The 23,343-nt window shown below is 44.5% G+C and overlaps 11 non-coding genes across 11 annotated transcripts; all 11 read left to right on the forward strand.

The window, feature by feature from the left end:
* Positions 1-628: 628 nt before the first annotated feature.
* Positions 629-701, forward strand: trnar-ucg (transfer RNA arginine (anticodon UCG)). Its single transcript has one exon. It is a non-coding gene; the product is annotated as a tRNA-Arg (tRNA).
* Positions 702-2,118: 1,417 nt separating this feature from the next.
* On the forward strand, positions 2,119-2,200 carry trnas-aga (transfer RNA serine (anticodon AGA)). Its single transcript has one exon. It is a non-coding gene; the product is annotated as a tRNA-Ser (tRNA).
* A 2,127-nt stretch (positions 2,201-4,327) lies between these two features.
* On the forward strand, positions 4,328-4,400 carry trnar-ucg (transfer RNA arginine (anticodon UCG)). The gene has a single exon. It is a non-coding gene; the product is annotated as a tRNA-Arg (tRNA).
* Positions 4,401-5,817: 1,417 nt separating this feature from the next.
* On the forward strand, positions 5,818-5,899 carry trnas-gga (transfer RNA serine (anticodon GGA)). The gene has a single exon. It is a non-coding gene; the product is annotated as a tRNA-Ser (tRNA).
* Positions 5,900-8,025: 2,126 nt separating this feature from the next.
* On the forward strand, positions 8,026-8,098 carry trnar-ucg (transfer RNA arginine (anticodon UCG)). The gene has a single exon. It is a non-coding gene; the product is annotated as a tRNA-Arg (tRNA).
* A 1,417-nt stretch (positions 8,099-9,515) lies between these two features.
* trnas-aga (transfer RNA serine (anticodon AGA)) lies at positions 9,516-9,597 on the forward strand. The gene has a single exon. It is a non-coding gene; the product is annotated as a tRNA-Ser (tRNA).
* Positions 9,598-11,723: 2,126 nt separating this feature from the next.
* trnar-ucg (transfer RNA arginine (anticodon UCG)) lies at positions 11,724-11,796 on the forward strand. The gene has a single exon. It is a non-coding gene; the product is annotated as a tRNA-Arg (tRNA).
* A 1,417-nt stretch (positions 11,797-13,213) lies between these two features.
* Positions 13,214-13,295, forward strand: trnas-aga (transfer RNA serine (anticodon AGA)). Its single transcript has one exon. It is a non-coding gene; the product is annotated as a tRNA-Ser (tRNA).
* Positions 13,296-15,420: 2,125 nt separating this feature from the next.
* Positions 15,421-15,493, forward strand: trnar-ucg (transfer RNA arginine (anticodon UCG)). The gene has a single exon. It is a non-coding gene; the product is annotated as a tRNA-Arg (tRNA).
* A 1,417-nt stretch (positions 15,494-16,910) lies between these two features.
* Positions 16,911-16,992, forward strand: trnas-aga (transfer RNA serine (anticodon AGA)). The gene has a single exon. It is a non-coding gene; the product is annotated as a tRNA-Ser (tRNA).
* Positions 16,993-19,119: 2,127 nt separating this feature from the next.
* trnar-ucg (transfer RNA arginine (anticodon UCG)) lies at positions 19,120-19,192 on the forward strand. Its single transcript has one exon. It is a non-coding gene; the product is annotated as a tRNA-Arg (tRNA).
* Positions 19,193-23,343: the final 4,151 nt, after the last annotated feature.

The following is a 23,343-nucleotide window of genomic DNA, read 5'->3' on the forward strand; positions in this document are numbered from 1 at the left end:
CAGAGTTCGCTATAGATAATGAAAATGTTGGCGAGGAAGATAGAGAGATACTTGCGTCTAGACCAGAAGAGATTGAGGTTCACATGGAAGAGATATTAGAAATACTGCAGAGTGTGAAAATAGATAAGTCAGCTGGGCCGGACGGGATCTATCTGATGTTGTTCAGCAAATGCACGACAGGAAGGTACAAATCAAGCTGATGCTAACAACGGCTCGTTTTGAGCCGCTAATTTGCAGTGAAGTGGCGGCGCCAATAAAAGGTGTCACGCAGCTCGTCTAATTCCACATCCTGAGCTCGAAATGACCAGATGTCTCTCGCAGAGTTTCGGCAGGGTCTTGCTTAGACGACACCATGACAGGTTTTCACTGGAGTGGATCATGAATTCGCGTCGGGACTGCGAATAAAACGATGGAAACTTCCAGCAGAGAAGGAGGCGACCCCGAAGCAGGCAGCTGAGGACAAATGTTTCTCCTTTGCCAGTGAAAGTCACTGCTTCACAAATTGGAAACTTCGAAGTGAAGCAGTGTTGGTGATTTTCTTCGCTGCTTGTTCACCTTTTTAATTCTGATTCCGTGAAAGTCAATGGCATTACATATCGACATTCTGCCAGCGGTGTGCGTGTCTGTTGGGCCAGTGGCGTAATGGATAACGCGTCTGACTTCGGATCAGAAGATTGTAGGTTCGAGTCCTACCTGGCTCGAGGGGAATGTCTGACTTTAACCGTGCCCCACGTTGACGCTCCCCTGTGATGTCCTGCCGGGACGTCGCTTCTGTGCTTCCACATTTGAAACTTGCATTTGTCCTATTATCCATTTCAAATTCCAGCTCACCACGACGGAGACCTCTGTCGCTTTGGGGGTATCTTTCTGCGTGTCTCCCTTTGTGGGTGAAAATGAGCATAAGTTCCTCAAAAGAGTTACAAGTCGCTGTGCAAAGGTCACACATCTGCCCCATTATTGTGCCATTTAAGAACACAGGATAAAGTCATTGACATTTGCACTGGGAACATTAGAACACACGAGACTTTGGGCCAAAGTTGGAAACTGCGACTGGAATGATTGGCTCTCTGATTAGCCGCGATGCACACAGGTGGAATGGCCTTTTCCCACTTTGTACATCTACGAAGACAAGTTGAAAATGTTCATAAAGTGTGTTTTATTTACACCAAATACGACAGTATCTATCGCCTTGTCTTGTTATTTACTTGTGAGGATTCCATACTCTCAGAACCGTGGCCCGGATCGTATTCCGGCTCATGGAATGCTGGTATTGTTCAGCTAACATGTCGGTGTACCAGTACTTCTGCCGATTTTCCGATGCTAGCAGGTCATTGGTTTTGTCCAAAACATTATGAATGTTAACATAATACGAATAGCTGCAGTTGCTGGAAATCTGAGCCAAAAACGAAAATTGATTGCGGAACGCAGAAAGACTGGCAACAGAAACATCGACTTTCCTGCTCCTCGGATGCTGCTGTGCTTTTCCAAAATTTTCTGATCTAAAATCAGGTTTCCAGCAACTGCAGTCCTCACTTTTGCCTCGTTCCTTCAGTGTCGCTGGTTCCCAATTCAAGAACTCCATCTCTAGCGGTTTCATGTCTGTACCTCCATGCTGTCGAGTTGAAGAGTGAAGAAAAGTAACTCACCCCCTCCATCTCTGGGGTAATTAGGGGCTGAAAGTGAATCGTATCACATTGAAGTGTATCTACAAGCGACTTAATCTCTGTCTTTTATTGGGAACCATCTCTTTCATTTTAACCATCAGGAAAGACCATTTCGTTCGCTAAAAAGAGAAATGAATATGTCACTAACCTTTGTTTGTTTCATGGCCAAGAATACTCAGATCAATAGCTCCCTTGATTACCTCTGCTGGTCATGTTCGCAAAGCGGTCTAGCAAATTGCCAAGTGTGATTTTCCTTTCAATAAATAATGTTGAACCAATTTTGCTGCAAATATCTTGTCCTAACTTTGTGCTTTTCTTCTTTTACATTGGTGTCTCGCACCTTACAAATGACAGCAAAGGTATGAATGGAGATGGAAACATGTAACTCAAGTCAGCGGCAGCTTTCAATGAGATCACGGCTGATTTGGTCAATGCTCAGGGGGCGGTGCTGTCTGTAGTCATGGCCGAGTGGTTAAGGCGATGGATTAGAAATCCATTGGGGTTTCCCCACGTAGGTTCGAATCCTGCTGACTACGTTATGAACGCTTTCCTGCTGGAACTATTCAAAGTTCAGAAAGCCTGTTTTGCAAACCAGGCCTGTAATTTGATTAGACTTGAGAAACTCGAGTTCTTCATCAGAAATGCTCCACATTTAAAACATGATCTCTGTTTCTCTTTCCAGATACACTGCTCGACACATCGGGTTTCTGCAGTTGTTATTGAACGCCCTGAGCAGAAGTGCTGCTTTTCATTAGAGTCCTTTCATCCCTTGTCCTCTGTTCTCTGACTCTGGTCATTGGCAACACTTCCTCCTGCTCGTCAGAGTGCTCATTCCCCACCGCTCCCTCTCCCATCATTACAAACGACCGCAGGAAATTGCCACTTAACCATCTTTGTTCCAAAGTGAAACTCACCAGCCTAGGAACTCTCTCCACCAAACGGGAATTCTCATCCCTGGACATTGTGCAAGCCAGAGGATTGTGAAGAGTTACTGTGAAAATATTGTCAGTTGGCAGTTGGAAAAATGATTAGGAAGCAAACCATATAATTTAGGCTCCAGCTTTGGAAATCTTGAGAAACCCTTTGGGAAATGGAATCATAGGAGATACAAGAAGTGTAAATTGTCAGTCCGAGTAGAGGAAGGGACATTGACTCTGATCTTCTCGGCACAGGAACTGATCTGAGACATTGAAAGAATTCTCGCTCCCGTACGCGAGGAATACAAACTTCATCTGGACTGTGGGATAATGAAAAACTCTGGAACACTCAAGACAGTATCCAAATATTGACTGAGATCACTACAGTACGAGTACTATAGATGGGTCAGTTTTTGTCCACTGTGTGCGGGAGGGCTTCCTGACACAGTATGTAGACATGCCTTCAAGGGAAGAAGCCACTTTCGATTTAGTACTGGGTAGTGAGCCTGGCCAGGTTTTAGATTTGGAAGTAGGTGAGCACTGTGGAGACAGCGATCACAATTCTCTCAGGTTTACTTTCGTGATGGAAAGGGATAGGTGTACTCCACGGAGCAAGAGTTTCAGCTGGTGGAAGGGAAATCACGATGCAATGAGGTAAGATTTAGGAATCGTAGAGTGGGGTAGGAAACTGTAGGGGGTGAGCACATTAAAAATGTGGAGGTTATTCAAGGAAAAGCTCCTGTGTGTCCTAGATAAGTATGTACCTGTCAGGGAGGGAGTAAGATATAGAACGCGTGAGCCGTGCTTTACTAAGCTAGTGGAAACCCTGGTCAAGAAGAACAAGAAGTCTTATGTTAGGAGAAAACGTGAAAACTCAGTTCGAGCGCTCGAGGGTTCCAACGATATCAGGAAAGACCTAAAAAGAGAGCTGAGAAGAACCAGGAGGAGACATGAGAAGTTGTTGGCAGATAGGATCAGGGTTAACCCTAAGGCTTTCCATAGGTATGTGAGCACTAAAAGAATGACGAGAGTTAAATTTGGGACAATCAAGGATAATAGTGGGAAGTCGTATGTGGAGTCAGTGGAGATAGAGGAAGCACTAAATAAATATTTTTCGACAGAGTTCGCTATAGATAATGAAAATGTTGGCGAGGAAGATAGAGAGATACTTGCGTCTAGACCAGAAGAGATTGAGGTTCACATGGAAGAGATATTAGAAATACTGCAGAGTGTGAAAATAGATAAGTCAGCTGGGCCGGACGGGATCTATCTGATGTTGTTCAGCAAATGCACGACAGGAAGGTACAAATCAAGCTGATGCTAACAACGGCTCGTTTTGAGCCGCTAATTTGCAGTGAAGTGGCGGCGCCAATAAAAGGTGTCACGCAGCTCGTCTAATTCCACATCCTGAGCTCGAAATGACCAGATGTCTCTCGCAGAGTTTCGGCAGGGTCTTGCTTAGACGACACCATGACAGGTTTTCACTGGAGTGGATCATGAATTCGCGTCGGGACTGCGAATAAAACGATGGAAACTTCCAGCAGAGAAGGAGGCGACCCCGAAGCAGGCAGCTGAGGACAAATGTTTCTCCTTTGCCAGTGAAAGTCACTGCTTCACAAATTGGAAACTTCGAAGTGAAGCAGTGTTGGTGATTTTCTTCGCTGCTTGTTCACCTTTTTAATTCTGATTCCGTGAAAGTCAATGGCATTACATATCGACATTCTGCCAGCGGTGTGCGTGTCTGTTGGGCCAGTGGCGTAATGGATAACGCGTCTGACTTCGGATCAGAAGATTGTAGGTTCGAGTCCTACCTGGCTCGAGGGGAATGTCTGACTTTAACCGTGCCCCACGTTGACGCTCCCCTGTGATGTCCTGCCGGGACGTCGCTTCTGTGCTTCCACATTTGAAACTTGCATTTGTCCTATTATCCATTTCAAATTCCAGCTCACCACAACGGAGACCTCTGTCGCTTTGGGGGTATCTTTCTGTGTGTCTCCCTTTGTGGGTGAAAATGAGCATAAGTTCCTCAAAAGAGTTACAAGTCGCTGTGCAAAGGTCACACATCTGCCCCATTATTGTGCCATTTAAGAACACAGGATAAAGTCATTGACATTTGCACTGGGAACATTAGAACACACGAGACTTTGGGCCAAAGTTGGAAACTGCGACTGGAATGATTGGCTCTCTGATTAGCCGCGATGCACACAGGTGGAATGGCCTTTTCCCACTTTGTACATCTACGAAGACAAGTTGAAAATGTTCATAAAGTGTGTTTTATTTACACCAAATACGACAGTATCTATCGCCTTGTCTTGTTATTTACTTGTGAGGATTCCATACTCTCAGAACCGTGGCCCGGATCGTATTCCGGCTCATGGAATGCTGGTATTGTTCAGCTAACATGTCGGTGTACCAGTACTTCTGCCGATTTTCCGATGCTAGCAGGTCATTGGTTTTGTCCAAAACATTATGAATGTTAACATAATACGAATAGCTGCAGTTGCTGGAAATCTGAGCCAAAAACGAAAATTGATTGCGGAACGCAGAAAGACTGGCAACAGAAACATCGACTTTCCTGCTCCTCGGATGCTGCTGTGCTTTTCCAAAATTTTCTGATCTAAAATCAGGTTTCCAGCAACTGCAGTCCTCACTTTTGCCTCGTTCCTTCAGTGTCGCTGGTTCCCAATTCAAGAACTCCATCTCTAGCGGTTTCATGTCTGTACCTCCATGCTGTCGAGTTGAAGAGTGAAGAAAAGTAACTCACCCCCTCCATCTCTGGGGTAATTAGGGGCTGAAAGTGAATCGTATCACATTGAAGTGTATCTACAAGCGACTTAATCTCTGTCTTTTATTGGGAACCATCTCTTTCATTGTAACCATCAAGAAAGACCATTTCGTTCGCTAAAAAGAGAAATGAATATGTCACTAACCTTTGTTTGTTTCATGGCCAAGAATACTCAGATCAATAGCTCCCTTGCTTACCTCTGCTGGTCATGTTCGCAAAGCGGTCTAGCAAATTGCCAAGTGTGATTTTCCTTTCAATAAATAATGTTGAACCAATTTTGCTGCAAATATCTTGTCCTAACTTTGTGCTTTTCTTCTTTTACATTGGTGTCTCGCACCTTACAAATGACAGCAAAGGTATGAATGGAGATGGAAACATGTAACTCAAGTCAGCGGCAGCTTTCAATGAGATCACGGCTGATTTGGTCAATGCTCAGGGGGCGGTGCGGTCTGTAGTCATGGCCGAGTGGTTAAGGCGATGGATTGGAAATCCATTGGGTTTTCCCCACGTAGGTTCGAATCCTGCTGACTACGTTATGAACGCTTTCCTGCTGGAACTATTCAAAGTTCAGAAAGCCTGTTTTGCAAACCAGGCCTGTAATTTGATTAGACTTGAGAAACTCGAGTTCTTCATCAGAAATGCTCCACATTTAAAACATGATCTCTGTTTCTCTTTCCAGATACACTGCTCGACACATCGGGTTTCTGCAGTTGTTATTGAACGCTCTTTCAGAAGTGCTGCTTTTCATTAGATTCCTTTCATCCCTTGTCCTCTGTTCTCTGACTCTGGTCATTGGCAACACTTCCTCCTGCTCGTCAGAGTGCTCATTCCCCACCGCTCCCTCTCCCATCATTACAAACGACCGCAGGAAATTGCCACTTAACCATCTTTGTTCCAAAGTGAAACTCACCAGCCTAGGAACTCTCTCCACCAAACGGGACTTCTCATCCCTGGACATTGTGCAAGCCAGAGGATTGTGAAGAGTTACTGTGAAAATATTGTCAGTTGGCAGTTGGAAAAATGATTAGGAAGCAAACCGTATAATTTAGGCTCCAGCTTTGGAAATCTTGAGAAACCCTTTGGGAAATGGAATCATAGGAGATACAAGAAGTGTAAATTGTCAGTCCGAGTAGAGGAAGGGACATTGACTCTGATCTTCTCGGCACAGGAACTGATCTGAGACATTGAAAGAATTCTCGCTCCCGTACGCGAGGAATACAAACTTCATCTGGACTGTGGGATAATGAAAAACTCTGGAACACTCAAGACAGTATCCAAATATTGACTGAGATCACTACAGTACGAGTACTATAGATGGGTCAGTTTTTGTCCACTGTGTGCGGGAGGGCTTCCTGACACAGTATGTAGACATGCCTTGAAGGGAAGAAGCCACATTCGATTTAGTACTGGGTAATGAGCCTGGCCAGGTTTTAGATTTGGAAGTAGGTGAGCACTGTGGAGACAGCGATCACAATTCTCTCAGGTTTACTTTCGTGATGGAAAGGGACAGGTGTACTCCACGGAGCAAGAGTTTCAGCTGGTGGAAGGGAAATCACGATGCAATGAGGTAAGATTTAGGAATCGTAGAGTGGGGTAGGAAACTGTAGGGGGTGAGCACATTAAAAATGTGGAGGTTATTCAAGGAAAAGCTCCTGTGTGTCCTAGATAAGTATGTACCTGTCAGGGAGGGAGTAAGATATAGAACGCGTGAGCCGTGCTTTACTAAGCTAGTGGAAACCCTGGTCAAGAAGAACAAGAAGTCTTATGTTAGGAGAAAACGTGAAAACTCAGTTCGAGCGCTCAAGGGTTCCAACGATATCAGGAAAGACCTAAAAAGAGAGCTGAGAAGAACCAGGAGGAGACATGAGAAGTTGTTGGCAGATAGGATCAGGGTTAACCCTAAGGCTTTCCATAGGTATGTGAGCACTAAAAGAATGACGAGAGTTAAATTTGGGACAATCAAGGATAATAGTGGGAAGTCGTATGTGGAGTCAGTGGAGATAGAGGAAGCACTAAATAAATATTTTTCGACAGAGTTCTCTATAGATAATGAAAATGTTGGCGAGGAAGATACAGAGATACTTGCGTCTAGACCAGAAGAGATTGAGGTTCACATGGAAGAGATATTAGAAATACTGCAGAGTGTGAAAATAGATAAGTCAGCTGGGCCGGACGGGATCTATCTGATGTTGTTCAGCAAATGCACGACAGGAAGGTACAAATCAAGCTGATGCTAACAACGGCTCGTTTTGAGCCGCTAATTTGCAGTGAAGTGGCGGCGCCAATAAAAGGTGTCACGCAGCTCGTCTAATTCCACATCCTGAGCTCGAAATGACCAGATGTCTCTCGCAGAGTTTCGGCAGGGTCTTGCTTAGACGACACCATGACAGGTTTTCACTGGAGTGGATCATGAATTCGCGTCGGGACTGCGAATAAAACGATGGAAACTTCCAGCAGAGAAGGAGGCGACCCCGAAGCAGGCAGCTGAGGACAAATGTTTCTCCTTTGCCAGTGAAAGTCACTGCTTCACAAATTGGAAACTTCGAAGTGAAGCAGTGTTGGTGATTTTCTTCGCTGCTTGTTCACCTTTTTAATTCTGATTCCGTGAAAGTCAATGGCATTACATATCGACATTCTGCCAGCGGTGTGCGTGTCTGTTGGGCCAGTGGCGTAATGGATAACGCGTCTGACTTCGGATCAGAAGATTGTAGGTTCGAGTCCTCCCTGGCTCGAGGGGAATGTCTGACTTTAACCGTGCCCCACGTTGACGCTCCCCTGTGATGTCCTGCCGGGACGTCGCTTCTGTGCTTCCACATTTGAAACTTGCATTTGTCCTATTATCCATTTCAAATTCCAGCTCACCACAACGGAGACCTCTGTCGCTTTGGGGGTATCTTTCTGTGTGTCTCCCTTTGTGGGTGAAAATGAGCATAAGTTCCTCAAAAGAGTTACAAGTCGCTGTGCAAAGGTCACACATCTGCCCCATTATTGTGCCATTTAAGAACACAGGATAAAGTCATTGACATTTGCACTGGGAACATTAGAACACACGAGACTTTGGGCCAAAGTTGGAAACTGCGACTGGAATGATTGGCTCTCTGATTAGCCGCGATGCACACAGGTGGAATGGCCTTTTCCCACTTTGTACATCTACGAAGACAAGTTGAAAATGTTCATAAAGTGTGTTTTATTTACACCAAATACGACAGTATCTATCGCCTTGTCTTGTTATTTACTTGTGAGGATTCCATACTCTCAGAACCGTGGCCCGGATCGTATTCCGGCTCATGGAATGCTGGTATTGTTCAGCTAACATGTCGGTGTACCAGTACTTCTGCCGATTTTCCGATGCTAGCAGGTCATTGGTTTTGTCCAAAACATTATGAATGTTAACATAATACGAATAGCTGCAGTTGCTGGAAATCTGAGCCAAAAACGAAAATTGATTGCGGAACGCAGAAAGACTGGCAACAGAAACATCGACTTTCCTGCTCCTCGGATGCTGCTGTGCTTTTCCAAAATTTTCTGATCTAAAATCAGGTTTCCAGCAACTGCAGTCCTCACTTTTGCCTCGTTCCTTCAGTGTCGCTGGTTCCCAATTCAAGAACTCCATCTCTAGCGGTTTCATGTCTGTACCTCCATGCTGTCGAGTTGAAGAGTGAAGAAAAGTAACTCACCCCCTCCATCTCTGGGGTAATTAGGGGCTGAAAGTGAATCGTATCACATTGAAGTGTATCTACAAGCGACTTAATCTCTGTCTTTTATTGGGAACCATCTCTTTCATTGTAACCATCAGGAAAGACCATTTCGTTCGCTAAAAAGAGAAATGAATATGTCACTAACCTTTGTTTGTTTCATGGCCAAGAATACTCAGATCAATAGCTCCCTTGATTACCTCTGCTGGTCATGTTCGCAAAGCGGTCTAGCAAATTGCCAAGTGTGATTTTCCTTTCAATAAATAATGTTGAACCAATTTTGCTGCAAATATCTTGTCCTAACTTTGTGCTTTTCTTCTTTTACATTGGTGTCTCGCACCTTACAAATGACAGCAAAGGTATGAATGGAGATGGAAACATGTAACTCAAGTCAGCGGCAGCTTTCAATGAGATCACGGCTGATTTGGTCAATGCTCAGGGAGCGGTGCTGTCTGTAGTCATGGCCGAGTGGTTAAGGCGATGGATTAGAAATCCATTGGGTTTTCCCCACGTAGGTTCGAATCCTGCTGACTACGTTATGAACGCTTTCCTGCTGGAACTATTCAAAGTTCAGAAAGCCTGTTTTGCAAACCAGGCCTGTAATTTGATTAGACTTGAGAAACTCGAGTTCTTCATCAGAAATGCTCCACGTTTAAAACATGATCTCTGTTTCTCTTTCCAGATACACTGCTCGACACATCGGGTTTCTGCAGTTGTTATTGAACGCTCTTTCAGAAGTGCTGCTTTTCATTAGATTCCTTTCATCCCTTGTCCTCTGTTCTCTGACTCTGGTCATTGGCAACACTTCCTCCTGCTCGTCAGAGTGCTCATTCCCCACCGCTCCCTCTCCCATCATTACAAACGACCGCAGGAAATTGCCACTTAACCATCTTTGTTCCAAAGTGAAACTCACCAGCCTAGGAACTCTCTCCACCAAACGGGACTTCTCATCCCTGGACATTGTGCAAGCCAGAGGATTGTGAAGAGTTACTGTGAAAATATTGTCAGTTGGCAGTTGGAAAAATGATTAGGAAGCAAACCGTATAATTTAGGCTCCAGCTTTGGAAATCTTGAGAAACCCTTTGGGAAATGGAATCATAGGAGATACAAGAAGTGTAAATTGTCAGTCCGAGTAGAGGAAGGGACATTGACTCTGATCTTCTCGGCACAGGAACTGATCTGAGACATTGAAAGAATTCTCGCTCCCGTACGCGAGGAATACAAACTTCATCTGGACTGTGGGATAATGAAAAACTCTGGAACACTCAAGACAGTATCCAAATATTGACTGAGATCACTACAGTACGAGTACTATAGATGGGTCAGTTTTTGTCCACTGTGTGCGGGAGGGCTTCCTGACACAGTATGTAGACATGCCTTGAAGGGAAGAAGCCACTTTCGATTTAGTACTGGGTAATGAGCCTGGCCAGGTTTTAGATTTGGAAGTAGGTGAGCACTGTGGAGACAGCGATCACAATTCTCTCAGGTTTACTTTCGTGATGGAAAGGGACAGGTGTACTCCACGGAGCAAGAGTTTCAGCTGGTGGAAGGGAAATCACGATGCAATGAGGTAAGATTTAGGAATCGTAGAGTGGGGTAGGAAACTGTAGGGGGTGAGCACATTAAAAATGTGGAGGTTATTCAAGGAAAAGCTCCTGTGTGTCCTAGATAAGTATGTACCTGTCAGGGAGGGAGTAAGATATAGAACGCGTGAGCCGTGCTTTACTAAGCTAGTGGAAACCCTGGTCAAGAAGAACAAGAAGTCTTATGTTAGGAGAAAACGTGAAAACTCAGTTCGAGCGCTCGAGGGTTCCAACGATATCAGGAAAGACCTAAAAAGAGAGCTGAGAAGAACCAGGAGGAGACATGAGAAGTTGTTGGCAGATAGGATCAGGGTTAACCCTAAGGCTTTCCATAGGTATGTGAGCACTAAAAGAATGACGAGAGTTAAATTTGGGACAATCAAGGATAATAGTGGGAAGTCGTATGTGGAGTAAGTGGAGATAGAGGAAGCACTAAATAAATATTTTTCGACAGAGTTCGCTATAGATAATGAAAATGTTGGCGAGGAAGATAGAGAGATACTTGCGTCTAGACCAGAAGAGATTGAGGTTCACATGGAAGAGATATTAGAAATACTGCAGAGTGTGAAAATAGATAAGTCAGCTGGGCCGGACGGGATCTATCTGATGTTGTTCAGCAAATGCACGACAGGAAGGTACAAATCAAGCTGATGCTAACAACGGCTCGTTTTGAGCCGCTAATTTGCAGTGAAGTGGCGGCGCCAATAAAAGGTGTCACGCAGCTCGTCTAATTCCACATCCTGAGCTCGAAATGACCAGATGTCTCTCGCAGAGTTTCGGCAGGGTCTTGCTTAGACGACACCATGACAGGTTTTCACTGGAGTGGATCATGAATTCGCGTCGGGACTGCGAATAAAACGATGGAAACTTCCAGCAGAGAAGGAGGCGACCCCGAAGCAGGCAGCTGAGGACAAATGTTTCTCCTTTGCCAGTGAAAGTCACTGCTTCACAAATTGGAAACTTCGAAGTGAAGCAGTGTTGGTGATTTTCTTCGCTGCTTGTTCACCTTTTTAATTCTGATTCCGTGAAAGTCAATGGCATTACATATCGACATTCTGCCAGCGGTGTGCGTGTCTGTTGGGCCAGTGGCGTAATGGATAACGCGTCTGACCTCGGATCAGAAGATTGTAGGTTCGAGTCCTACCTGGCTCGAGGGGAATGTCTGACTTTAACCGTGCCCCACGTTGACGCTCCCCTGTGATGTCCTGCCGGGACGTCGCTTCTGTGCTTCCACATTTGAAACTTGCATTTGTCCTATTATCCATTTCAAATTCCAGCTCACCACGACGGAGACCTCTGTCGCTTTGGGGGTATCTTTCTGTGTGTCTCCCTTTGTGGGTGAAAATGAGCATAAGTTCCTCAAAAGAGTTACAAGTCGCTGTGCAAAGGTCACACATCTGCCCCATTATTGTGCCATTTAAGAACACAGGATAAAGTCATTGACATTTGCACTGGGAACATTAGAACACACGAGACTTTGGGCCAAAGTTGGAAACTGCGACTGGAATGATTGGCTCTCTGATTAGCCGCGATGCACACAGGTGGAATGGCCTTTTCCCACTTTGTACATCTACGAAGACAAGTTGAAAATGTTCATAAAGTGTGTTTTATTTACACCAAATACGACAGTATCTATCGCCTTGTCTTGTTATTTACTTGTGAGGATTCCATACTCTCAGAACCGTGGCCCGGATCGTATTCCGGCTCATGGAATGCTGGTATTGTTCAGCTAACATGTCGGTGTACCAGTACTTCTGCCGATTTTCCGATGCTAGCAGGTCATTGGTTTTGTCCAAAACATTATGAATGTTAACATAATACGAATAGCTGCAGCTGCTGGAAATCTGAGCCAAAAACGAAAATTGATTGCGGAACGCAGAAAGACTGGCAACAGAAACATCGACTTTCCTGCTCCTCGGATGCTGCTGTGCTTTTCCAAAATTTTCTGATCTAAAATCAGGTTTCCAGCAACTGCAGTCCTCACTTTTGCCTAGTTCCTTCAGTGTCGCTGGTTCCCAATTCAAGAACTCCATCTCTAGCGGTTTCATGTCTGTACCTCCATGCTGTCGAGTTGAAGAGTGAAGAAAAGTAACTCACCCCCTCCATCTCTGGGGTAATTAGGGGCTGAAAGTGAATCGTATCACATTGAAGTGTATCTACAAGCGACTTAATCTCTGTCTTTTATTGGGAACCATCTCTTTCATTGTAACCATCAGGAAAGACCATTTCGTTCGCTAAAAAGAGAAATGAATATGTCACTAACCTTTGTTTGTTTCATGGCCAAGAATACTCAGATCAATAGCTCCCTTGATTACCTCTGCTGGTCATGTTCGCAAAGCGGTCTAGCAAATTGCCAAGTGTGATTTTCCTTTCAAAAAATAATGTTGAACGAATTTTGCTGCAAATATCTTGTCCTAACTTTGTGCTTTTCTTCTTTTACATTGGTGTCTCGCACCTTACAAATGACAGCAAAGGTATGAATGGAGATGGAAACATGTAACTCAAGTCAGCAGCAGCTTTCAATGAGATCACGGCTGATTTGGTCAATGCTCAGGGGGCGGTGCTGTCTGTAGTCATGGCCGAGTGGTTAAGGCGATGGATTAGAAATCCATTGGGGTTTCCCCACGTAGGTTCGAATCCTGCTGACTACGTTGTGAACGCTTTCCTGCTGGAACTATTCAAAGTTCAGAAAGCCTGTTTTGCAAACCAGGCCTGTAATTTGATGAGACTTGAGAAACTCGAGTTCTTCATCAGAAATGCTCCACATTTAAAACATGATCTCTGTTTCTCTTTCCAGATACACTGCTCGACACATCGGGTTTCTGCAGTTTTATTGAACGCTCTTTCAGAAGTGCTGCTTTTCATTAGATTCCTTTCATCCCTTGTCCTCTGTTCTCTGACTCTGGTCATTGGCAACACTTCCTCCTGCTCGTCAGAGTGCTCATTCCCCACCGCTCCCTCTCCCATCATTACAAACGACCGCAGGAAATTGCCACTTAACCATCTTTGTGCCAAAGTGAAACTCACCAGCCTAGGAACTCTCTCCACCAAACGGGACTTCTCATCCCTGGACATTGTGCAAGCCAGAGGATTGTGAAGAGTTACTGTGAAAATATTGTCAGTTGGCAGTTGGAAAAATGATTAGGAAGCAAACCATATAATTTAGGCTCCAGCTTTGGAAATCTTGAGAAACCCTTTGGGAAATGGAATCATAGGAGATACAAGAAGTGTAAATTGTCAGTCCGAGTAGAGGAAGGGACATTGACTCTGATCTTCTCGGCACAGGAACTGATCTGAGACATTGAAAGAATTCTCGCTCCCGTACGCGAGGAATACAAACTTCATCTGGACTGTGGGATAATGAAAAACTCTGGAACACTCAAGACAGTATCCAAATATTGACTGAGAGCACTACAGTACGAGTACTATAGATGGGTCAGTTTTTGTCCACTGTGTGCGGGAGGGCTTCCTGACACTGTATGTAGACATGCCTTCAAAGGAAGAAGCCACTTTCGATTTAGTACTGGGTAGTGAGCCTGGCCAGGTTTTAGATTTGGAAGTAGGTGAGCACTGTGGAGACAGCGATCACAATTCTCTCAGGTTTACTTTCGTGATGGAAAGGGATAGGTGTACTCCACGGAGCAAGAGTTTCAGCTGGTGGAAGGGAAATCACGATGCAATGAGGTAAGATTTAGGAATCGTAGAGTGGGGTAGGAAACTGTAGGGGGTGAGCACATTAAAAATGTGGAGGTTATTCAAGGAAAAGCTCCTGTGTGTCCTAGATAAGTATGTACCTGTCAGGGAGGGAGTAAGATATAGAACGCGTGAGCCGTGCTTTACTAAGCTAGTGGAAACCCTGGTCAAGAAGAACAAGAAGTCTTATGTTAGGAGAAAACGTGAAAACTCAGTTCGAGCGCTCGAGGGTTCCAACGATATCAGGAAAGACCTAAAAAGAGAGCTGAGAAGAACCAGGAGGAGACATGAGAAGTTGTTGGCAGATAGGATCAGGGTTAACCCTAAGGCTTTCCATAGGTATGTGAGCACTAAAAGAATGACGAGAGTTAAATTTGGGACAATCAAGGATAATAGTGGGAAGTCGTATGTGGAGTAAGTGGAGATAGAGGAAGCACTAAATAAATATTTTTCGACAGAGTTCGCTATAGATAATGAAAATGTTGGCGAGGAAGATAGAGAGATACTTGCGTCTAGACCAGAAGAGATTGAGGTTCACATGGAAGAGATATTAGAAATACTGCAGAGTGTGAAAATAGATAAGTCAGCTGGGCCGGACGGGATCTATCTGATGTTGTTCAGCAAATGCACGACAGGAAGGTACAAATCAAGCTGATGCTAACAACGGCTCGTTTTGAGCCGCTAATTTGCAGTGAAGTGGCGGCGCCAATAAAAGGTGTCACGCAGCTCGTCTAATTCCACATCCTGAGCTCGAAATGACCAGATGTCTCTCGCAGAGTTTCGGCAGGGTCTTGCTTAGACGACACCATGACAGGTTTTCACTGGAGTGGATCATGAATTCGCGTCGGGACTGCGAATAAAACGATGGAAACTTCCAGCAGAGAAGGAGGCGACCCCGAAGCAGGCAGCTGAGGACAAATGTTTCTCCTTTGCCAGTGAAAGTCACTGCTTCACAAATTGGAAACTTCGAAGTGAAGCAGTGTTGGTGATTTTCTTCGCTGCTTGTTCACCTTTTTAATTCTGATTCCGTGAAAGTCAATGGCATTACATATCGACATTCTGCCAGCGGTGTGCGTGTCTGTTGGGCCAGTGGCGTAATGGATAACGCGTCTGACCTCGGATCAGAAGATTGTAGGTTCGAGTCCTACCTGGCTCGAGGGGAATGTCTGACTTTAACCGTGCCCCACGTTGACGCTCCCCTGTGATGTCCTGCCGGGACGTCGCTTCTGTGCTTCCACATTTGAAACTTGCATTTGTCCTATTATCCATTTCAAATTCCAGCTCACCACGACGGAGACCTCTGTCGCTTTGGGGGTATCTTTCTGTGTGTCTCCCTTTGTGGGTGAAAATGAGCATAAGTTCCTCAAAAGAGTTACAAGTCGCTGTGCAAAGGTCACACATCTGCCCCATTATTGTGCCATTTAAGAACACAGGATAAAGTCATTGACATTTGCACTGGGAACATTAGAACACACGAGACTTTGGGCCAAAGTTGGAAACTGCGACTGGAATGATTGGCTCTCTGATTAGCCGCGATGCACACAGGTGGAATGGCCTTTTCCCACTTTGTACATCTACGAAGACAAGTTGAAAATGTTCATAAAGTGTGTTTTATTTACACCAAATACGACAGTATCTATCGCCTTGTCTTGTTATTTACTTGTGAGGATTCCATACTCTCAGAACCGTGGCCCGGATCGTATTCCGGCTCATGGAATGCTGGTATTGTTCAGCTAACATGTCGGTGTACCAGTACTTCTGCCGATTTTCCGATGCTAGCAGGTCATTGGTTTTGTCCAAAACATTATGAATGTTAACATAATACGAATAGCTGCAGTTGCTGGAAATCTGAGCCAAAAACGAAAATTGATTGCGGAACGCAGAAAGACTGGCAACAGAAACATCGACTTTCCTGCTCCTCGGATGCTGCTGTGCTTTTCCAAAATTTTCTGATCTAAAATCAGGTTTCCAGCAACTGCAGTCCTCACTTTTGCCTCGTTCCTTCAGTGTCGCTGGTTCCCAATTCAAGAACTCCATCTCTAGCGGTTTCATGTCTGTACCTCCATGCTGTCGAGTTGAAGAGTGAAGAAAAGTAACTCACCCCCTCCATCTCTGGGGTAATTAGGGGCTGAAAGTGAATCGTATCACATTGAAGTGTATCTACAAGCGACTTAATCTCTGTCTTTTATTGGGAACCATCTCTTTCATTGTAACCATCAGGAAAGACCATTTCGTTCGCTAAAAAGAGAAATGAATATGTCACTAACCTTTGTTTGTTTCATGGCCAAGAATACTCAGATCAATAGCTCCCTTGATTACCTCTGCTGGTCATGTTCGCAAAGCGGTCTAGCAAATTGCCAAGTGTGATTTTCCTTTCAAGAAATAATGTTGAACCAATTTTGCTGCAAATATCTTGTCCTAACTTTGTGCTTTTCTTCTTTTACATTGGTGTCTCGCACCTTACAAATGACAGCAAAGGTATGAATGGAGATGGAAACATGTAACTCAAGTCAGCGGCAGCTTTCAATGAGATCACGGCTGATTTGGTCAATGCTCAGGGGGCGGTGCTGTCTGTAGTCATGGCCGAGTGGTTAAGGCGATGGATTAGAAATCCATTGGGTTTTCCCCACGTAGGTTCGAATCCTGCTGACTACGTTATGAACGCTTTCCTGCTGGAACTATTCAAAGTTCAGAAAGCCTGTTTTGCAAACCAGGCCTGTAATTTGATTAGACTTGAGAAACTCGAGTTCTTCATCAGAAATGCTCCACGTTTAAAACATGATCTCTGTTTCTCTTTCCAGATACACTGCTCGACACATCGGGTTTCTGCAGTTGTTATTGAACGCCCTGAGCAGAAGTGCTGCTTTTCATTAGATTCCTTTCATCCCTTGTCCTCTGTTCTCTGACTCTGGTCATTGGCAACACTTCCTCCTGCTCGTCAGAGTGCTCATTCCCCACCGCTCCCTCTCCCATCATTACAAACGACCGCAGGAAATTGCCACTTAACCATCTTTGTTCCAAAGTGAAACTCACCAGCCTAGGAACTCTCTCCACCAAACGGGACTTCTCATCCCTGGACATTGTGCAAGCCAGAGGATTGTGAAGAGTTACTGTGAAAATATTGTCAGTTGGCAGTTGGAAAAATGATTAGGAAGCAAACCGTATAATTTAGGCTCCAGCTTTGGAAATCTTGAGAAACCCTTTGGGAAATGGAATCATAGGAGATACAAGAAGTGTAAATTGTCAGTCCGAGTAGAGGAAGGGACATTGACTCTGATCTTCTCGGCACAGGAACTGATCTGAGACATTGAAAGAATTCTCGCTCCCGTACGCGAGGAATACAAACTTCATCTGGACTGTGGGATAATGAAAAACTCTGGAACACTCAAGACAGTATCCAAATATTGACTGAGATCACTACAGTACGAGTACTATAGATGGGTCAGTTTTTGTCCACTGTGTGCGGGAGGGCTTCCTGACACAGTATGTAGACATGCCTTCAAGGGAAGAAGCCACTTTCGATTTAGTACTGGGTAGTGAGCCTGGCCAGGTTTTAGATTTGGAAGTAGGTGAGCACTGTGGAGACAGCGATCACAATTCTCTCAGGTTTACTTTCGTGATGGAAAGGGATAGGTGTACTCCACGGAGCAAGAGTTTCAGCTGGTGGAAGGGAAATCACGATGCAATGAGGTAAGATTTAGGAATCGTAGAGTGGGGTAGGAAACTGTAGGGGGTGAGCACATTAAAAATGTGGAGGTTATTCAAGGAAAAGCTCCTGTGTGTCCTAGATAAGTATGTACCTGTCAGGGAGGGAGTAAGATATAGAACGCGTGAGCCGTGCTTTACTAAGCTAGTGGAAACCCTGGTCAAGAAGAACAAGAAGTCTTATGTTAGGAGAAAACGTGAAAACTCAGTTCGAGCGCTCGAGGGTTCCAACGATATCAGGAAAGACCTAAAAAGAGAGCTGAGAAGAACCAGGAGGAGACATGAGAAGTTGTTGGCAGATAGGATCAGGGTTAACCCTAAGGCTTTCGATAGGTATGTGAGCACTAAAAGAATGACGAGAGTTAAATTTGGGACAATCAAGGATAATAGTGGGAAGTCGTATGTGGAGTAAGTGGAGATAGAGGAAGCACTAAATAAATATTTTTCGACAGAGTTCGCTATAGATAATGAAAATGTTGGCGAGGAAGATAGAGAGATACTTGCGTCTAGACCAGAAGAGATTGAGGTTCACATGGAAGAGATATTAGAAATACTGCAGAGTGTGAAAATAGATAAGTCAGCTGGGCCGGACGGGATCTATCTGATGTTGTTCAGCAAATGCACGACAGGAAGGTACAAATCAAGCTGATGCTAACAACGGCTCGTTTTGAGCCGCTAATTTGCAGTGAAGTGGCGGCGCCAATAAAAGGTGTCACGCAGCTCGTCTAATTCCACATCCTGAGCTCGAAATGACCAGATGTCTCTCGCAGAGTTTCGGCAGGGTCTTGCTTAGACGACACCATGACAGGTTTTCACTGGAGTGGATCATGAATTCGCGTCGGGACTGCGAATAAAACGATGGAAACTTCCAGCAGAGAAGGAGGCGACCCCGAAGCAGGCAGCTGAGGACAAATGTTTCTCCTTTGCCAGTGAAAGTCACTGCTTCACAAATTGGAAACTTCGAAGTGAAGCAGTGTTGGTGATTTTCTTCACTGCTTGTTCACCTTTTTAATTCTGATTCCGTGAAAGTCAATGGCATTACATATCGACATTCTGCCAGCGGTGTGCGTGTCTGTTGGGCCAGTGGCGTAATGGATAACGCGTCTGACTTCGGATCAGAAGATTGTAGGTTCGAGTCCTACCTGGCTTGAGGGGAATGTCTGACTTTAACCGTGCCCCACGTTGACGGTCCCCTGTGATGTCCGGCCGGGACGTCGCTTCTGTGCTTCCACATTTGGAACTTGCATTTGTCCTATTATCCATTTCAAATTCCAGCTCACCACAACGGAGACCTCTGTCGCTTTGGGGGTATCTTTCTGTGTGTCTCCCTTTGTGGGTGAAAATGAGCATAAGTTCCTCAAAAGAGTTACAAGTCGCTGTGCAAAGGTCACACATCTGCCCCATTATTGTGCCATTTAAGAACACAGGATAAAGTCATTGACATTTGCACTGGGAACATTAGAACACACGGGACTTTGGGCCAAAGTTGGAAACTGCGACTGGAATGATTGGCTCTCTGATTAGCCGCGATGCACACAGGTGGAATGGCCTTTTCCCACTTTGTACATCTACGAAGACAAGTTGAAAATAATCTGCAAGGAAAATGTTCATAAAGGGTGTTTTATTTACACCAAATACGACAGTATCTATCGCCTTGTCTTGTTATTTACTTGTGAGGATTCCATACTCTCAGAACCGTGGCCCGGATCGTATTCCGGCTCATGGAATGCTGGTATTGTTCAGCTAACATGTCGGTGTACCAGTACTTCTGCCGATTTTCCGATGCTAGCAGGTCATTGGTTTTGTCCAAAACATTATGAATGTTAACATAATACGAATAGCTGCAGTTGCTGGAAATCTGAGCCAAAAACGAAAATTGATTGCGGAACGCAGAAAGACTGGCAACAGAAACATCGACTTTCCTGCTCCTCGGATGCTGCTGTGCTTTTCCAAAATTTTCTGATCTAAAATCAGGCTTCCAGCATCTGCAGTCCTCACTTTTGCCTAGTTCCTTCAGTGTCGCTGGTTCCCAATTCAAGAAAATTGAAGAAAAGTAACTCACCCCCTCCATCTCTGGGGTAATTAGGGGCTGAAAGTGAATCGTATCACATTGAAGTTTATCTACAAGCGACTTAATCTCTGTCTTTTATTGGGAACCAACTCTTTCATTGTAACCATCAGGAAAGACCATTTCGTTCGCTAAAAAGAGAAATGAATATGTCACTAACCTTTGTTTGTTTCATGGCCAAGAATACTCAGATCAATAGCTCCCTTGATTACCTCTGCTGGTCATGTTCGCAAAGAGGTCTAGCAAATTGCCAAGTGTGATTTTCCTTTCAATAAATAATTTTGACTCAGTTTGCTGCAAATATCTTTTCCAAACATTGTGCTTTTCTTCTTTTACATTGGTGTCTCGCACCTTACAAATGACAGCAAAGGTATGAAAGGAGGTGGAAGCATTTAACTCATCAAGTCAGCGACAGCTTTCAATGAGATATCGGCTGATTTGGTCACTGCTCAACGATGCAGCTTTGTCTGTCGTCATGGCCGCGTGGTTAAGCTGAATGATGAGAAGTTCTTTGGGGTTTCCCCACGTCGGTTCGTGTCCTGCTGACGTACGTTGTGAATGCTTTCCCGCTGGAACAATTTCTACTCGATGTTCAGAACGCTTATCTTGCAAACCAGACCGGTAATTTGATTAGACTTGGGAAATTCGAGTTCTTCATCAGAAATGTTCTGTATTTAAAGCATTATCTCTAAGAATGACGAGAGTTAAATTTGGGACAATCAAGGATAATAGTGGGAAGTTTTGTGTGGAGTCAGAGGAGATAGGGGAAGCACTAAATTAATATTTTTCGACAGTGTTCGATATAGAAATGAAAACGTTGGCGAGGAAGATACAGAGATACTTGCGTCTAGTGTAGTAGAGATTGAGGTTCACAAGGATTAGGTAATAGAAATACTGAAGATTGTGAAAACAGACAAGTCCCCTGGTCCGGATGGGATCTGTCCTAGGAACCTTCTGGGAAGCAAGGGAAGACATTGATGAGCCTTTGGAATTGATCGTCAAATCATCGTTGTCTACAGGAATAGAGCCCGTGGAATGGAGCATAGCATATGTTGTTCTCTTGTGCAAAAGGTTTCGTAGAGACAACCCTGATAATTACAGACCAGTGAATTCACTGCAGTTGTTGGTAACGTGTTGGAAAAAGGTTATTATAGATAGGATTTATGACCATCTCGCAAAGAATAATCTGATCAGGGACAGTCAGCACAGTTTTGTGATGGTTAGGCCTTGCTTAACGAATCTCGTTGACTTTTTTGACAAAGTGACCAAACAGGTAGATGACAGTAACCCGGTTGATGTGGTGTATATGGGTTTCAGCAAGTTGTTCGATAAGTTTCTCCACAATAGGCTTTTATACAAAATGCGGAGGAATGGAATTATGGGAGAGTTTCCAGCTTTGATCAGTAATTGGCTTGCCAACAGAAAACAGTGTTGTAGTTGATGTAACATGTTCTTCTTGGAGTTTAGGTCCTGGCGCCGTAACACAAGGGTTGGTGTTAGGTCCACTGCTGTTACATGAGATCTAACCTTGCCAATCAGTCTCCCATGGGAAACATTATTGAACACCTTACTGAAGACCGTATGGATCACATTTACTGCTCTGCCCTCATCAATCTTCTTTGTTACTTCTTCAAAAAAATTATCAAGTTTGTGAGACATGATTTCCCACGCACAAAGCCATGTTAATAATCTCGAATCAGTCCTTGCCTTTCCAAATACATGTACATTCTGTTCCTCAGGATTCCCTCCAACAATTAGAGTATTCTTGGCAGATGCAGTTTCATGTAGGGAATGCGAGGTCATATACTTTGTTGGGAAGAATCAAAAGACACACGAGTGTTAAAATCGATCGATAAAAAAAGAAGTGCGGTGCAGAGGAGTCTCAGTGTTCTTATACATGAAACGAACAAAGGTTAATCACATATTTATTTCTTGCTGGCAAAACAAAGCCTTTTCTGATGCTCACAATTAAAGAGATGGTTTGCAAGAAAATAGGAAAATTAAGTCACCAGTAGAGTAATCAATTACCAAGATACCCCTCGTGATGTTTTATGGGACACCTGGCGGGAGGGTGGTCCTCCAACCAATCAAAGTGAACTAGAGGCAGAACTAGACTAAACCACGTGATCACCCTCGCGCGCGGAGGAGAGTCGCTGTAATGAATGATCGGGAAGTTATGGAGCGAAAGGATACGGTAAGGAAAGAAATAAATAAACAGAGGGAAACGGGAGAAAAACTGTGTTACTATGAGCGGAGAGGTTTTACAAACATGTTGTGCACGTCGGAAAACACAAATTTGAAGAACCCAGTCCCGTGTTTGTAGTAAACGGGGAATTGCCTCAGCGCGGCTGCAGGCCTGAGTGAGCGCCGCCATCTTTATTCGGGGCAACGATTCAGTGGACACGTGTGCGGCCGCCATCTTTGTAGGGGGAAAGGTGCAGCATGGCGCATGTGCAGCCTTTCTCTGGTACAGAGTCATTGGGCAGGATTTACACAGAACACATTCACACTCAGAGTAATGGATGTTTATTTCTGGATTTGTTTTGTCATTCATTTAAATGACTTGCTGTCGTAACTGAGTTTGCATGTCATTCAAAATTGGAGGTATTGTGCATAGTGAAAAAGGTTACCTCAGGTTACAGTGAGATATTGATCAGATACGGATTAATTTAGATAAATGTGTGGTGCTGCGTTTTGGAAAAGCAAGTCAGGGCAGGACTTATACACTAGGGGAAAGTGAAGACTGCAGATACTGGAGATCAGAGCTGAAAAATGTGTTGCTGGAAAATCACAGCAGGTCAAGCAGCATCCAAAGATCAGGAGAATCGACATTTCGGGCATGAACCCTTCTTCAGGATTCCTGAAGAAGGGCTCATGTCCGAAACGTCGATTCTCCTGATCTTTGGATGCTGCCTGACCTGCTGTGCTTTTCCAGCAACACGTTTTTCAGCCCAGGACTTATACACTGAATGGCAAGGCCCTGGAGACCCTTGCGGAACAAAGAGACCTTGGACTGCACGATCATAGTCCTTGCAAGTCAATTTGCAGGTAGATAGGATGATGAAGAAGGTGTTCAGTATATTTTCCTTTATTGGTTAGAGCATTGAGTATAGGATGTGGGAGGTCATGTTGCTGTACAGGACATTCGTTCGGCCACTTTTGGAATATTGTGTGCAGTTCTGGCCTGCCTCCAATCAGAAGGGTGCTGTGAAACTTGAAAGGTTTCAAAAAAG

This window comes from Chiloscyllium punctatum, chromosome 29 (genome assembly GCF_047496795.1).
Source record: "Chiloscyllium punctatum isolate Juve2018m chromosome 29, sChiPun1.3, whole genome shotgun sequence".
NCBI lineage: Eukaryota > Metazoa > Chordata > Chondrichthyes > Orectolobiformes > Hemiscylliidae > Chiloscyllium > Chiloscyllium punctatum.